Below are 18,193 nucleotides of genomic sequence, written 5' to 3'. Positions count from 1 at the left end.
TCATTAAAACCATTTACTACCTCTTTCATTTTGTTAATACTTTTTGTCTCTTCTATAAAGTACCCAGGGTAATCATTGTTCCTTGATTCATTTTTGATTATACTGTTTATGACATTCCATATACCTTTTGTGTTATCTTTATTGTGTGCTAACCTTTTAATAAAATATTCTCTTTTACAGGTTCTCATTATATTAGATAGTTTGTTTTTGTAAGTTTTATATTTCCTTTCAGTTTCTAAGGTTCTCTTTTTTATGAATTCTCGATATAGGGTGTTCTTTTTTTGCTGGCATATTGTAGTCCTTTAGTCATTCATGGTCTTCCTGCATAGTTGTGTTTCCTGTTGATTTCAATCACTGAGCAGTTTTTATCAAGTTACTAATGTGTGTTTAATGTGTTCTTAAACATGCTTCGTAAGGTTTTTTTTAACTTCTTTATTTTCATATACAATATTCCAATCTTGCTTTAAAAGTTCATTTTTAAGACAGTTATATGTCTTCTCTGTTGTAATTATCTTGTAAATAATCTTATGTTCATCTCTGTTAACTTTATGATGGCAATTATAAGGTGCAAAGACTGGTAAGTGGTCACTTATATCATTGATTATCATTGATAGACTATGTGCACCTTAGCATATGCTACTTCCGGTGGGGAAACTCCTGTAGGGCGCTTCGTTTCCGGTGTGATATTCGCGTCTTGTTTATGGTCGGGTTTTCCCACCAAAAAGTCAACCAAATTGACGAATCAAGCGGCGATTTACATTTCTCAAGATGTCTTGGGCATTTACCATATATATATGTAGATGATGTTTCGACTTGTCGATATTTTTCCCTCGTGCTTCAGAGCAAAAGAGAGAAAGGGTTGAAATTTCTCTGTATTTGTATATAGAGTTCCCTCGTTTATCACGGGTGTTATGTTCTAAAAATAACCATCGAAGTGAAATCTGCAAAGTAGTCAGCTTTATTTTTTACAAACATTTTAAGGCTGTAAAACTCGTCACTACACACTTTATACACTTTTCTCAGACAGGCATGAACAGTTTCACACTTTTCTCTCTTGTTTAAACACTCTCAAAGTTCAAACCTTCGTAAAAAAAAAAGAAAAAAAAAGTCCATTATAGAATGAAACCAAAGATCAAAACCTGTTTTCAGTCCCAAACTTTTATTTGAGAAATAAACCTACTGTATATTTGTTTTTCTATAAATAATAATGAGAGATTTTAGAACTAATGAATTTAACTTTAAGTTTAATTGCTTAATTTAAGCTTAATGCACCTTATAATCCGGTGCGCGGTATGGTTAAAAAAAATATATATACAGTAACTTCTACCTTCCTTTAGCATGTCCAGAAGTCCCACTTTTTGTGCATGGTGCTACCTGTGACGGTGCAAAACGTTCCGTCAACATTGTTGTGTTTGTTGGGGAGAAAACTTACAAACATACAGTACAGCACTTCAGAGTCACACTGCTAGTGATCGATGTAGCGATTCTGTACTGTACAGGAGAGCAATGATCAACAGCCGATCGGGACGCAGAACACAATGCGCTTTAAAAAAGAAAAAAAAAACATGCAAAATTGCACTAAAAGAATCCGCGAAACAGCGAGGCTGCAAAAGGTGAACCGCGTTATAGCGAGGGACCACTGTAATTGTGAAGATAAGTCACAACATACCTTTCGTAAATACTAACATATAGAGACCCTTACCCGCAATCATTCATTTACTTTTTTATATCCTGTGGCTTTTTTTCTCGGTTTGTTGACATGCTGTGTAGGTGTGTACCCTACAGTCAATGGTGTGTACTGATGTCGACATAACGGGAAACATCTGGCTTTGACTATTGTTCACCTGTAGTTTGAATACAGGACATTTGCCTGTTTAAATCATAAGAACTGTCACTATACAGAAATGTGCTTCTGAATGTGGACGATGTGTCTTCTGCATGCAGTAATGCAGTTCTGCTTGTGTTGAGTGATGTAAACAAACAATCGATCCACGCTCTTCAAACATCAAAATTGATCATTTGATTTTTTTTTTTTTTGTGACACAGCAATGGTGAGTGTTCCCACCTTCTGCTCTTTGTAACTTAACGTAATCTTTCCCTTTTCGTATTTTGGACATGATTTTTGAGTCCACCTTCACAGTAGCAATTGACTGCAAAATAAAGCTACCGGAAATGTACAACCCTACCTACATCAGGTCTTAAAACAGGAAGTTAGCATTTTCTCGTGCACAGGGTCTGTTGATTATCATCTCCTTCCAGGAAATAATGTTCCCTCTAAGCTGCGCACGTGCGCAATTGCGCACTGCTGGCACGGTCTCTGCGCACAGAAAATCTCTGTTGCGCACAAAAAAAAAATCTAACCTGAATTGAAATTAAAATTAATACTTTAACAATTCTGTTTTGCAGTGTTAGTCAGTAAGTGACTGGCTGCTCCTGTATGGGTTTAGAACGATGCCACCTTATCCCATAGTCCAGCCAATCACGCGATTCACATTCATGTATATGCGCAGCTAATCAACGTCGTTGACAGGCTATGACAGCGTCCTTATGTGTCGACACCGGTGTTTGAGCTGTCAAAGCGGCGTGGCTGATGTGGAGTGAAGCCACATTAATGACAACGTGTACAACCACTGGAGATGTGAGCAGGACAGAGGGAACAATTGACGGGAAAAGTGTGGACTTTATACCAGTTTTTAAATTGTGTTGATAGGCCACGTAAAACCAGAGTTATGATAAAAATATATGCAATGTTTGGTTTTCTTCCTGAATACTATCATTGTTTATATTTACTGTGGCAAGAAACGGTAAAAACAGCGTTTTATAAGGAAAACGCTCGAAAGCACTCTCCGCCTGTGAGCAAAAACAAACCCCACCCCCCTCTTCCTTTCCTATTCGTCCACAAAAGTACCATGTCGACCAATCAAAAAATGATATGGCAACGTGGCATCTAGTTGTTAAGAAACGGGGGTAAGTTTTAGGAGTGACGGCGGTGTTTTGAGATGTGAGAGATTTGCAACGTTTAGCGCAAATCTTGTGTTGTAGTGTGTAGTGTAGTCAATAGTTTTGTTGTGTGTGTCAGAACAGTGAGGCGACTGCTGAATGTTACAGGTGTTACAGGAGTGATACATCTCCTGTTGTCAGGCCTGCAGGTATCAGGCTGTTGTTCTCCTTTATCTCATAGTGGACAGAAATTATTTTTTGGAGTGGCACAAATAATTTGTGTGGCATCAGATTTGATGCAGAACAGCTGATTGTTCTGTAAACAGTGCATTAAAAAAAAAAAAAGCTGCAAAAAACTTTGTTTGCCAAACTCGGTTACTTTTTTGAAGAAGTAACTATATAATTAATTGCCCAGCATTGGTCATTATATACTATATTTTGCAGACAGAGTTACAGGACTCTCTCCCAGACCACAGACTCACAATACAAGTCAGAGCTTTATAAAAAAAAAAAAGAAAAAAAAAAAAAGAAAGTTGTGTTTTCGAAACTGGAGTTCAAGTTATTTTTACTTCCAATAGTGTTAACATACTACACAGGTCAATGACTAGATTTTTTTAAATTTTCATTGTAAGTGGGCTAAAGCAGTTAATTAAAAGTAGTCTAACATAAATGTAAACGCTGTAATTTGATTATATTAATAAACCATGTCACTTGGATTGATTAGATGCTGGCGTGACCACAGTGCACACGTCTGATGTCGCTCACAGTGGTCCAAGGGTTCGCTCAGGGAGTTTGTGTGTTCGCTCAGACACATGAAAAATTAGAGGGAACATTGCTTACTTCCTAGCTTTCAGAACCCCCCCCCATCTCCGATTGGTTTAGGGTATTCACCAGTGTAGAAATAAAAGATAATACAGCACTTAAAGAACACACAGAATTTACATTACACTTAACTAACGATTAGCTTGCTATGCTAATGCAGTTAGTCAACTCACCGGAAATGAACAGGAATCATAAAAGAGGTACATCGGCATCAACAGGAAGTGTCCGCATTTCCCAACAAGCGGAAGAGTAAAATCCAATTTTTTTTTAACAAGGAATAAGGAAAAACTCCTGGTGAGTTGATCCGACCAGCATATATAAGCTGTGTCCCAAAACGTCGGCTGCATCCTTCGGAGGACCTGGGCTTCGCGGTATACGTGAGCCGGGTCCTCCACAGACCAAGAAGGCCGGAAGAGCGAGGTTGTGAAATGGGACGGTCTAGCCTTCAGATTTGCGTCACCGCTGTGGTGGAGTTCAATAAACTCGGCCGTCTGCTCCTTGCTATCTAAAATATAACAGGCATAAATTCTCAACCGGCTCACACTTCTGTTTAATCAGTTTTCTGTTTAACGTTTATTCAGCTGTGTGAAAATCCCGGAGGAACCCACCCGATGGATTAATAAAGTTTTATTTAATCTAATAATCTAATAACTTTGATCTCAGCCAAACCGATTTACTCCGGAACAAATAAAACACCGAAAAAGGCAAACAATTACATTTTTATGTTATCCGATTGACTTATATATCATGTTTAACCTGAGTAGCGAAAGAGCGAGGGTCTGAAAACGATGAAGCCGGGAGTCCGCTGCTCGCGCCGGCTGGAGTGACCATTGAACCCCCCGGCTTGCTATCGAGCGGGTGGGTAACAGACGTCTCCGAAAACGTCGGCACAGTTTTGCAAATATACGATGTCTTGATAAACCAAGCAGATATTTGTAATTTACACAGCAACTTTCTCGCCTGAAAATATGTTAAAAGTTTATTTTGCGACCCAGAAAGATTAATAAGACTAATTTTAAAACTTAGTAGCGGCCGCCATTGTTGGCAGCTGAAATTTGGCTGGGCCGCGCTATGAATTCTGGGATATGGTGGGCCGCCAAGGACACACCGGACCCATCCTTCAAATTCGGGTAAATGAAGGACGCATTTGTTGGCCGCATTTGAAGGAGTCGACGAATTGGGACAGCCTTCGGCGCGTCGCTGTGACGTAATCGGTCTACAAATGCGGCCTCAGGAGGAGGCAGCCCATGAATTTGGACACGACCATAGCCTTGAGCACCTTCGCTATAACAACTCAAGTTCACAAGCACTACACAATCTCAGAGTGCCACCTACTGACATTCTTTGGGAACCGCAGTTAATTTCATGAGGCAATTTTAGGTGGGTTACATAGCTCATGCATTTATTACTTCTAGGCTGGACTACTGTAATTCATTATTATCAGGATGTCCTAAAAAACTCCCTGAAAAGCCTTCAGTTAATCCAAAATGCTACAGATTTCTCCTATATTGGCTTCCCTTCATTGGCTCCCTGTTAAATCCAGAAATGAATTCAAAATCCTGCTTTTCACATACAAGGTCTGTCTTAAATAATAAGGCCCCATCTTATCTTAATGACCTTATAGTACCATATCACCCCATTAGAGTGCTTTGCTCTCGCACTGCAGGCTTATTTGTTGTTCCTAGAGCATTTAAAAGTAGAATGGGAGGGAGAGTCCTTCAGTTTTCAGGCCCCTCTTCCATGGAACCAGCTTCCAGTTTGGATTTGGGAGACAGACACTATCCCTATTTTAAGATTAGGCTTAAAACTGTCCTTTTCGCTAAAGCATATAGTTAGACCTGTATCAGGTGACCCTGAATCCTCCCTTAGTTATGCTGCAATAGGTGTAGGCTGCTAGGGGATTCCCATGACGCATTGAGTGTTTCTTCTTCAGATTCACGTGGACCAGATTGGACACCAGGGATCTGACATCAGTTAAAACAGCATCTGTCGCCAGATTGAAGAGGGTCTCAAAGAACAGTTTAATGATGCCGAAGTTGTGAGGGCTGTCATGAGAGTTATAAAACCTGGTAATTTCAAAGACATGCTAATGAAGTACACTGTAAAAAAGAAAATGTTGAGAAAACGTAAAATTTCAAGGCAACATGATGCAAGAGATTTTTGAGTTTTCTCAACTTTTGCCAACTGTTGTTGACTTAACTAAGAATTACAAGTTCTGCCAACTTGGATCTTCTTGTTCACCTAATTAGGATAATCCTGGAAGTCTAACAAAGAAATTCTGGTTTCGATGCCATGTATTTCTGCCTTCATCAAACACAGATATTCTTGTTGAGTAATCATACAATTCTTACTCCAGTGAGTTGAAAATTTACCTATATAAACAAAGGAAAATGTATGCTGTTATTATACTTAAAAAAAACACTTAATAAATGATATAGAATAAAACAAAGCACAATTCAATGTTATCTAAAAGCTTTTTTATTTTGTTCAACAGTCTTTTCAGTACATTTCAGAATGTCATGGGTAGTAGGGTGAATTTCTGTAAAAAAAAAAAAAAAAACAAAAAGAAAGAAAGAAAAGAAATAACAAACAAACAAAAACGTGTTGCCAGTTTCTTTTGGGTGCTTTGAGCACCCCAGCAGAGACGTTAAAATTCCAGAGTCCAGAACCAAAAAAGAAAAGTGTCCAGCAACTTAATAATTCACCCACACACACCCTGAACGTCTTGTAAAAGCTGAACATAACTATTGCACATTAAATAGCGTAGTGCCACAAACGATTGCCTATGTACCCAGACATTAACATTTTACACAGGCTTACTATGATGAACTATGGAAGTTAAAAGTTATTAGAAATGTTACCATCAATGAAGAGGAAACTAACACAGTTTTTTACAATACTACAAGACAAATTTTCACCATATATTCTCAACAATACAGATTCATCTGACTAAAATTTACATTTCGAATAATGATTTATCCACTTCGCCTTCATATTGTCCGACCAGGTCAAAATAAGATGGCCTGAATTGCTTCAAAGGTAAAACTCATCTGCTTTGGATAATCAATGTTGAGGGCATACAGAAGGCCAAAGAGGTATGCCAGGGCAGTAGAGAGATCTGGAATGTTATGTAGCACGATGTCCCCTTCCAACACAACTGCATGTTCTCGCACAGACGCATCGGCATAGTCATCTTGTAGGATGGTGAGGATGGCAACTGATGCACCATTCAACACTGGTTCCAAAATGTCAGTGTCCTGAAGAAAAGTAAAATATGAATTATTGAAAGCTAAGAAAAACTAAAGACAAAACAAATTTCTAAAGATTTTAACTTTAACCTCTAAACCATGCTGGTCGTTTGACTCATGGAGGTTTTAAGAAGAAAAAGCTTATTTTCCTTTAATTAATTCCACCTTGTGAGTTTTGTACAAAAATATTTTCTGCTATGGAACAACCACCAACAATGCCCAGCTGCTGCTCAGCAGAAAAAAAGGAGTGAGAGTTGTGACAATTGCAATCCCCACTATAAAATTATCTGGACTGCACTGAGGAAGTGTACATTTCCATTTTGGATTAACTCATCCTTTAAAAACATCTCATAGCAATTAGTTTTACTTGCATTACTTTTTTGTACTTACTAAGCACTTAAGGAAAACCTCTGTTGCATCTTCCCTTGAGGAAAAAGGGCAGGCCTCTCAGTGCCCGTTGGACACAGTGTTGGATGTCTAAAGAGTATTCAGTGGAAAACAAGAATTTCAATTAGTGAAGTAACATGGTGTACTATACACAATGCAAAATCAATCTCATAGTAATGAAAGTAAAGCACAGATCAGACCCAGCAACACGCAAAAGGTACAATGTTGCCCCCCCCCCCCCCCCCCCCCCAAAAAAAAAAAAAAAAAAACAACAACACCATGTTAACAATTTTACTTTCTTTTTACAAATTAAATAAAATACTGCCAAATAAGAACAAATCAATGACTAATGACATTCATTTTTACTGACATGTCCACTGATGTGTTTTGTTTGAAGCCAATATCTTTTTCAGTTTCTGTTAAGAGAAAAGTATACTCTCTTCTAAAAATGTCAGATAAAGGAGCACTTCACTCACCTGTTCATCAAGTTTATCCAGGAGGTCTTCCATGTCCTCACAAAGAGCTCCCTTCTTAGACCAGTAGAGTTTCAGCAGGCCAGGCACAAATTTGTCAAGGGATGCATTGAAGGTCCCCTGGAGGTCTTTGCTTGTGATCCGATGAAATTTTTCAGATATCTAAACAATACATTCACCAAAATATTGTCATTTATTCAGCACAGAAAATTCCTGGGTAGCTGTCTTGGACAGTCTGCACCATGTTATATGCCTGACTATGTTATCAACAGCAAAACCTACTTCAAAAATCTCTCATGAATACGTCTTTTGCACAGGAATAGAAACACCCCCCACAAAACCCAGTATCAAGATGAAAATACACATTATGTTCTAAGTTGCACCAAAATCTGTGACCAATCAGATTCTGTGACCTGCCTTAGTATTCTTTCCCTAACAATCTCAGTCTATAGAAGTCCTATTTCTAGCACAAAAAAACAACAAAAAAAACATGCTAAGTCAAAATTATGAGATTGCCTTTCTGTTTCACAATTTCGATTTAGCATGGGGACTCTTGTACTGGCAGAAATGTTCAGGGTAAGGATTTTAATATAACACTGGCAAGGGTCTTGACTGGAGTGGTAGCACAAGATAATAAAGTTGGCCAATGCATTACCCCAGCAAATACCGTACTACTTCAATATAAGTATAAATAATGGACAATTTGAATAATAATTAAATTGTAAATAAATTAGGACAGTCTTACCTCCTCAGAGGAAAACAGCGCAGGTCATCTCTCCTGGACCTCAGATACCATAGGCTGACACTCCACGACCTCTCTCTGCCTGAGAGAAAATGTTTGCAATAATGAAACATTTCAATATAATGTAGAAAAAAATATGAGAAAAAAAAGTTACAGATCGGACTCCCCGATCCTTACTGCGCATGTGCAAAGTCGGACCGTACAGATCGATCTACCCGTGGAATTGTACATAAAATCAATACTCCACCAACAAAAAGGCTCTCAAAACAATACAATACTTTCCACAGCTTTGAAGAATGGGTCAGGTGTATCCTTCGTGGCCCACCCTATGCCAGAATTCATAGCGCGGCCCAGCCGATTCTAGTTTCAAACAATGGCGGCAGCCACTTAGTTTTAATATTACTCTTATTACTCTTTCTGGGTCACAAAGTAAACTTTTAAGATATTTTCAGGCGAGAATTTAGCTGTATAAATGTCAAATATCTGCTCAGTTTATTAAGACAACACATTTTTGCAAAAATGCTTCTACGTTTTCGGAGACGTCTGCTACCACCAGCTTCGATAGCTAGCTGGGGATTCAAGGCTCGCTAGAGCAGCGAGAACAGCAAACTCCTGGCATATCATTTTCAACCCCCCGTGCGGTCCTTCGCTAGCTTAAACATGATATATAAGTCCCCTAGATGACTTAAATATGTTATTGTTTGGCTTTTTTTCAGTGCTTTACTCAACCCTCCTGGGTCCTCAGGAGGATGCAGCCTAGGGCTTGTAGAAAATCCTAATAACAGATGTCGTTAGCTTACCTGCTACTGCAAATGGCCAGCAGCTCCCGCACCTGTCCAAAAAATGGTCAAATAATACACTTCAACTTCAGACCAGGTAAAATCCGTAATGGTCGAAAAATTTTAATTTTCATCCAACTTTGGCCACGTTTGTTCAAATTTTCTTAGCAGGTTTTCAGTTCAGAACAAGTCGACAAACCACTATCACACAGTCTGCTCAGGCTCGTTTGGTCTAGTTCAAACTTATTCAGACCACATGTGCCAGTCACCTACGGGGTTTCCCACTGGTTCCCAACTCAACTCAAAAAATCTACTCAAAAGTTGATAATCTTTGTTATGCTCGCTAGAAAATCTTAGTTAGGACAACAATGGAAGAAATTTGTTGGGCAGACAAGCTATTTTAGGTTGTAAATGGAAAGTTTTATTTCTAAGTCAGTTTAATTTGAAAACTTTACTCAAATCAACAATTACTAGTTATCGTTTTTACAGTGTAGACAGTAGAGCTTATATATATATATATATATATATATATATATATATATATATATATATATATATATATATATATATATATATATATATCGGTGGGCAAGAGACGAAAACAGGGCGTTGTTGGAATACTACTACGCAAGTAACCCTGGCGGAAGGGGTTACATGAATAGGATGAGGGACCTATGGATTCTTCGATACCCAACATCCACAACGACGGCGAAACAACTAGTAGCTCAGTGTTCCCACTTTCGAAAGAAGGGACTGCTCTCACAGCTAGAGACTGACAAGGTACAACATAAATGCTACGGCAAGGGGGAGCCAGGACGCCAGGTCAGGGGGGAGATATCATCACCCCCACCCGAGATTGGGTACATAGCCCCAAGTGCAATAGGAGAAGGATCGTTGAGTGCGAGAGGAACTGACCTGAAAGATAGGATCATGGCCAAGCTTGAAACCTGGGTCCCCCGTAGCCGGTTACCAAGATTACGTGAAGTACCCTCAGAAGGTCTGCTAGATGATGTTAATGCAGCACTACAGATGATACCTACAGCCACGCTTACCGAAACTAACAAGCTGATCTACAATACGGCAGCAGTGATCAGTGAGATGCTTGGCTATAAGTTGAACAGCCAGAAGGAGCAGTACCCTCCATGGAGAAGGAGGCTAGAGGGCAAGATCAAAGTAGCACGGAGGAGGTTAGCCAACTAACGGAGTTGCAGAAAGGTGCGACAAAGAAGGTGCATAGAAAATACAGCAAGCTGTCCATACCTGAGGCCTTGGAAACTGCCAAGCAAAGACTCACAGCCTTGGCCAGCCGCTTGAGGAGGTACACCAGAGAGATAGAAGGCAGGAGAATAAACCAGCTGTTCTCCACAGAACCAGCAAAGGTGTACTCTCAGTGGCAAGGGAACAATAAGAGAACAGCACCACCAAGGCTGGAGACGGAGCAATACTGGAAGAGCATATGGGAGAAGGACGCAACCCATAATGGCAATGCTCAGTGGCTAGTGGATCTGAGGGCAGACCATAGCAACCTCCCTGAACAGGGTCCAGTAACCATCACGGTGGCAGACATCCAAGCAAGGGTCTCTAGTATGAAGAGTTGGACAGCACCAGGCCCCAACATGGTTCACGCCTACTGGCTGAAGAAGCTGACTGCACTCCACGAGCGTCTGGCAGCACAAATGAACCAGCTGCTAGTTGACGAGAGACACCCGGAATGGCTAACCGAAGGTCGGACGGTCCTGATCCCCAAGGACCCCAAGAAGGGACCGGTCCCATCCAACTACCGACCAATAACCTGCCTCAGTACTACATGGAAGCTCCTGTCAGGCATCATATCGGCTAAGATGAACAGGCACATGGGTCAATACATGAGCGGGGCACAGAAAGGGATTGGCAAGAATACCAGAGGCGCAAAACACCAGCTACTGGTAGACAGGACAGTCAGCCGAGACTGCAAGACCAGGCTGACTAACCTGTGCACTGCCTGGATTGATTACAAGAAGGCCTATGACTCAATGCCCCACAGCTGGATCCTGGAATGCCTAGAATTGTACAAGATCAACAGGACCCTAAGAGCCTTCATCAGGAACTCAATGGGGATGTGGTGTACAACACTAGAGGCCAACTCCAAGCCCATAGCACAAGTCACCATCAAGTGCGGGATCTACCAAGGAGATGCTCTGTCCCCACTGCTGTTCTGCATAGGCCTGAACCCCCTCAGTGAGATCATTGACAAGACTGGCTACGGATACCGACTACGGAACGGAACAGTTGTCAGCCACCTCCTGTACATGGATGACATCAAGCTGTATGCCAAGAGTGAACAAGACATCGATTCACTGATCCACATCAGTATACAGCAATGACATCGGGATGTCATTCGGGCTGGAGAAGTGTAGTCGGATGATAACAAAGAGAGGGAAGGTAGTCAGAACTGAGGGGATCGAGCTACCAGAAGGCAACATTGCAGACATAGAGGACAGTTACAAGTACCTGGGGATCCCGTAGGCGAATGGGAACCATGAAGAGGCAGCTAGGAAAGCTGCAACCACCAAGTACCTGCAGAGGGTCAGGCAGGTCCTGAGGAGTCAGCTGAACGGTAAGAACAAGATCCGGGCCATCAACACCTACGCTCTGCCCGTGATCAGGTACCCAGCTGGTATAATAAGTTGGCCAAAGGAGGAGATAGAAGCCACTGACATCAAGACAAGAAAGCTCCTTACCATGCATGGAGGGTTTCACCCCAAGTCCAGCACCCTGAGGCTGTACGCTAAGCGGAAAGAAGGGGGCCAGGGACTGGTGAGTGTCAGCACCACAGTCCAGGATGAGACAACGAACATCCAAGAATACATTGGGAAGATGGCCCCAACTGACAGCGTGCTCAGTGAATACCTCAGGCAGCAGAAACCCAAGAAAGAGGAGGGAGACGAGGAACCATCATGGAAGGACAGGCCCCTGCACGGTATGTACCACCGGCAGATAGAGGAGGTGGCTGACATCCAGAAATCCTACCAGTGGCTGGACAAAGCTGGACTGAAAGACAGCACAGAGGCACTAATCATGGCAGCACAAGAACAAGCTCTGAGTACAAGATCCATAGAGGCTGGGGTCTATCACACCAGGCAAGACCCCAGGTGCAGGCTGTGTAAAGATGCCCCTGAGACAATCCAGCACATAACAGCAGGGTGCAAGATGCTAGCAGGCAGGGCATACATGGAACGCCATAACCAAGTGGCCGGCATAGTGTACAGGAACATCTGTGCCGAGTATAACCTGGAAGTCCCGAGGTCAAAATGGGAGACGCCCCCAAGGGTGGTGGAGAATGACCGAGCTAAGATCCTGTGGGACTTCCAGATACAGACGGACAAAATGGTGGTGGCTAACCAACCGGACATAGTGGTGGTAGACAAACAGAAGAAGACGGCCGTAGTGATCGATGTAGCGATTCCGAATGACAGCAACATCAGGAAGAAGCAACACGAGAAGCTGGAGAAATACCAAGGGCTCAGAGAAGAGCTCGAGAAGATCTGGAGGGTGAAGGTGACGGTGGTCCCAGTGGTAATCGGAGCACTAGGTGCAGTGACTCCCAAGCTAGGCGAGTGGCTCCAGCAGATCCCGGGAACAACATCGGAGATCTCTGTCCAGAAGAGCGCAGTCCTGGGAACAGCTAAGATACTGCGCAGGACTCTCAAGCTCCCAGGCCTCTGGTAGAGGACCTGAGCCTGAAGGATAAACCAGCACGCCATATATATACATATATATATGTATATATATGTATATATATATGTATATATATACATATATATATATATGTATATATATATATATATATATACATATATATATATATGTATATATATATATATATATACATATATATATATACATATAGTTTTATGACACCTGGAGGAAGTTGATTACGGCAATATGGAACACAATGAAACTGAGTGTGTGTCACCAAAAAGGTGTGTAAAATAAAAAAAATAATATTTGAAATGCATTTCATTTATGTTTAAATAATGGCAAACACTTAAACACATAATTAATTACTTTGTTGTACATATTTGGCACATTTTAGAAAAAATCAGGGTAAGTGAATTATGTGGACATTAAATGTTGCCGCAAAAAGAGAATCCCTTGCTCTGTTTCCTGGTGTTTAGTATTTAGTTTCGAGTTTCAGTTTGTTTTTTGCAAGTGTTTTTTCATGGTGTTTTGCAAGTGCAATAAAGCAGCCTCCTTCAGTTAACCCTTTGAGTTCGCGTCCTGCATTTGGGTCTACATCCTGCCTGCCGCACAGCCGTATCGTGACAGAACGATGCAACCACACAATGGACCCAACAGTGCTCGCCCCATCTGAAGAGCTCCGTGTGAATATCATTCTTTCTGTGGACAAAGTATGTAATCAGTTGCTGGATCGTCCTGAGGAGAAGTATCGATCGGTTCCCGGTCTCCCCTGGCTACTGAGTTCCCTTCATCTGCTTATACAGGACTTTCTCCTTAACACTTTGTATCTTCACCCACCAACTGCAACCACTCATCTGCCACCTCCGCTGGAGGATTCGTTGCCCGGCCCGCCAGAGGACTTGCTACATGAACTGCCGGCGTGAAAAATTATCGTCTCACTCAGCTCATCCAGCATTTCCACACCACAGCAGGAGAAGCCACGTCAGAGTTGTTCCACATCACCATCACTTTTCCCTGCTGATCCCGCTCCTTCTTCCAGGAGGACGCAACATCCACACCACTGGCAGTCATCAGCAGATGCGGTGAGTCAAAAAGACTTTTGTTTTGCTCCTTCTGACCCAGGAATTACAATTTCAGAGACTGTGTTTTCTGAGGCTGAAATTTCCCACTCGATAGACTTAAAGGATTGTTTATCTTGTGCTCTGCCTGGACATAGAGATACAAAAGTCTGTGTTCTTTCTGCTCCTTCCGAGCCTGGACCCTGTGTCAGTCATTCCTGAGTCTATAAACTCTATGACAGCTAACTCAGGTTTTGTCATATTTGAAATTGTAAATGCAGAGACCATATTTTCTGGCTCCATGGACTTTAAAGACTTTTTTCATGCTCCTTCTGAGCCCAGGAATGTAATAATACATACAGCAGATGCTGGCTCCAAGTCTGCGTCCTCAAAGACTGTTTCTGTTGTTAAAAAAATGGCTTTTCCAGAGACTCTAATTTTCCCCAGGGCTTCCCCAGAGGTTGGGTTCCTGAACTCATCTGACTCTGGACCCCTGGAAGTAACGGAATCTGTACAGCCTGTGAATTTAAAGGACAGTCCCCAACGTCTCAGGTGGGAACGGCTGGTGTCCAGCAGGAGCCTGCACCTGTGTCTGATTTCGCTGGAGGCACTGGTGAGCCCGTCCAGCTGGTTAACGTATGTTCTGGAGCCTCAGGAGAACCAATATCACCACCAACTCTACGTCCACTACAGCTTTCAGCTCAGCTTCCTGCTCAGTTTTCAGCTCAGCTTCCTGCTCAGCCTGCAGCTTAGCCATCTGCTTTGCGAGAGATCTTCATACCTGCTGATCCTGTGTCTGCCTCCGCTGGAGGCTCCGAGGGGCTTGTCCAGCTGTCTTCAGTTCCCGCTGGAGGGTCCGAGGGGTAACTGAACAATACAAAAGTCTGCTCTTCTTTCTTGTCCTCTTGTTACTGTTGTAAGGACTGCACTCACTTTCAGCTCACTCTTTTCACTCCCATATGGGGCAGCAGCTGAGGTGAGTTTAATTTGGTCTTCTGTGTTTAAGCCTTTATTCTTAAGTTAGTGACTTAAAGACCTTGTTTTCTCTTTCAGAGTTTAGCAGTCCATGTGTGTCTTCCTTTAAGTTAAGTTACCACTGATTACACTGAAATAAACCCAGTTACCACAACTAATTGATGGCTTTCTTTGCATTCTGAACGGATGAGGCCATGGTGATAACAATTTTAATTTCCTTTGAACCTCCTAATTAACAATCGGTCTTCGTATTTTCATCTTCTTAATATTAATTTTTTTACATTTATTTGTCCTTCACTCACTTCAAACAGTCCACCATACTTGTCGATGCTCTTGTAGCATCTCATTTAGATTACTGTAATTCTTTAATCACTCGTCTACTCGTCTTACTTTCAAAGCGCTTCATAACCTTGCTCCCCCATATTTATCTGTCTTCTTCATATGTACTCACCCCCTGGTACATTCCGCTCTACTTCAGCTTCCCTTCTGTCTGTTCCACCTGCTCGCCTGACTTCCATGGGACTCGGAGCCTTTAGTGGTTCTGCCCGAGACTTTGGAATGCACTTCCACCAGATCTTTTTATTTTGTTGTACTAATGTAAAGTGACCTTGAGGGTCTTTAAAGCCGCCTATAAATTAAATTTGTTATTGTTATTTTCATTATCATCTTGAAGAAAAACATTCATCCATATGAAGGACATCTTATGCTATAAAACACAGACAACATGCCATCTCATCATGTTTTCATAGTCAAATAATATACAATTCTCTTCAATACAGACATCTCCTCATAAATCAACCTCTTTATATTTCTGTGCAGATTATTGAGACTTGCAAATTTAAAATGTGTTTTGTAGCTAGGAATCAGTGCATCATAGTCTTTTATGAAGCTTGGAGTTACTGATATCCAACTTTAACTCATTTCAATACCCTCCTCATCAAGACTTTGATGGGCTATAGCCTTTATTTTATTTTATTTTATTTTATTTTATTTTATTTTATTTTATTTTATTTTATTTTATTTTATTTTTTTCACTGCAAGCCGGCTGGTGTCCCTGGTGGAGGTTTAGTATTTACATCAATATTATCTGAACCTTATCCGACACTGTTATTCAGTGCACAGCCAGACACGCAGTTGACCTGTCAGTAGCACAGCTTTGAATTAATTTTTTGTTATTTTCTATTGTGGGTTCCAATCACATTTTTTTTGCATTTTGGAGCCATTTCCTGTGATGCTGGTGAGTTATATCCAAATGGGTGCATTGTCATGGTGTGCAGCTTTGCCTGGAGACACAAGTGTTCGCCGGTTCTTTCTATACTGGCCACAGTCATGAATGTTAAGTATGAATGCAGAATTTGTGCCTCACACATAAAAGTAGAGAGAAATGACATGGTACTTGTTAATGAGCCTTATGAACACTATAGTTCATTAATGTTTTGGGTATCAGTTTGTATTAGGGGTGGTGGGGTCAGTAATTGTGTGATGCTTTATTCTGGTTGTCTCCTGTAAGTTTAGTATGTTGCTCTCATACATCAGAAAGAAGACATGTCTGTTTATACAGTTTAAACACTTTGCTTGGCCTCCTTTTTGCTCTGCTGTGTTCTTGAAAAAGAAGTCAGAATTTCCACGTTCCCAGTCATAATTTGAATCTGAAGTCCCCTCAACTCAGATTTTCCACTCTGGAAGTCAGAGCAGCCCCATTGCCCCCGAGTTACCAATCCATAGAACATAAATAATAGACTGTAAAACTTTTCATTTGTCCTGCCACTATTATGTATTTGTGACTTGTTAAATAAATCGTACGTAGAGCACGGACCAGGTTCTATCCATGAGCATGCTGCAGCTGCGTCTTTAAGCACATAATAGGATTCATTTGGGGGTTTTTATTTGCAGAGAACCAATAACCCCCCCCCCCCCCGCATTCACATGACTGTGTCTCACTTCTCTTGACAATATGCTGGTAGTTCAGGAACAACAGCCAAACTCTTATTAAGACTTGGGAATAATTCTTAAAACTGTATTGCTGACCAACATTTGATAACTTTAAAGCAGCTTACATTTTCCCAACTTTCAGTTTGCATGCATACCAACTGTTTAAGTAAAAAAACTTTACTTTTCAGCATTCTCTGATAACGGCAATGGAAATCGGAGTCAGATGGAGTTGTTCCATATTATCTGGACAAGGTCTACATTAGTATTGGTTACAAAACATTACTTAGCACCTTAGAAACTATAAAAGATTTAGACTGTCAATATTGTTTTGTACCATCTATATACAGAGGATGATCCATGAGGATGTCTGACAATGGTGTTCTCACATCTGCAGCTGTGCACTGACTAGTTTCCCAGAATGTCCATCATGTAGCAGCATACTGTTTGAACTATATATTAACCTTCATGTGCTACATGAGTCTCTAAATCGTGATTTTATTTGTGTAGTCATGGAGTCATAAGCTGTTCTGTTTATTTAACAAAAAATAAACAAATTTTTAAATAAAATTCAGGGATATAGAGGAAGCCCATATGTCCCAGTTTTCCACTGGCACTTTAAACACAGCTTACATTTCTTCCAGCTTACATGGAACAAACAGGTTAGGGATATAGAACAAACAACAAATTCAAAGAGGTGGCAAAAGTGCAGACTTTAATTACGTAGAAGTACAGATATCTGTGTTAAAAGATACTCCAGTAAAAGTACAAGTAAAGTTCTGAGGCAACTACTTTACTCAAGTAAAAGTGAAAAAGTACAGGCTCTAAGATGTACTCAGAGTAAGACAGTAAAACGTAGTGCCGTGAAAGACAACTCTACTATTTTTGTACAAAGATGACTGAACCTTATGCTATATTAATATAATATTGAAATAACATTTGCACATAAAAATAAAAATATTCAAAACTAAATTATAATTTTCTAATGAATCAGAATACTTTAATACCTAAGGAAATTGTGTGGTTACAGTTGCTCCAAGACAGTAAGAATAGTAACAGACTGAACTAAATTAAATAATAAAATATATTGTAAAGTTTACAAAATATAAGAAACAGATATAATATATACAAATAATACAAAAAATATCCAGAATATAAC

Source organism: Pelmatolapia mariae, linkage group LG12, assembly GCF_036321145.2.
Source record: "Pelmatolapia mariae isolate MD_Pm_ZW linkage group LG12, Pm_UMD_F_2, whole genome shotgun sequence".
NCBI lineage: Eukaryota > Metazoa > Chordata > Actinopteri > Cichliformes > Cichlidae > Pelmatolapia > Pelmatolapia mariae.
This window is presented reverse-complemented; position numbering follows the sequence as displayed.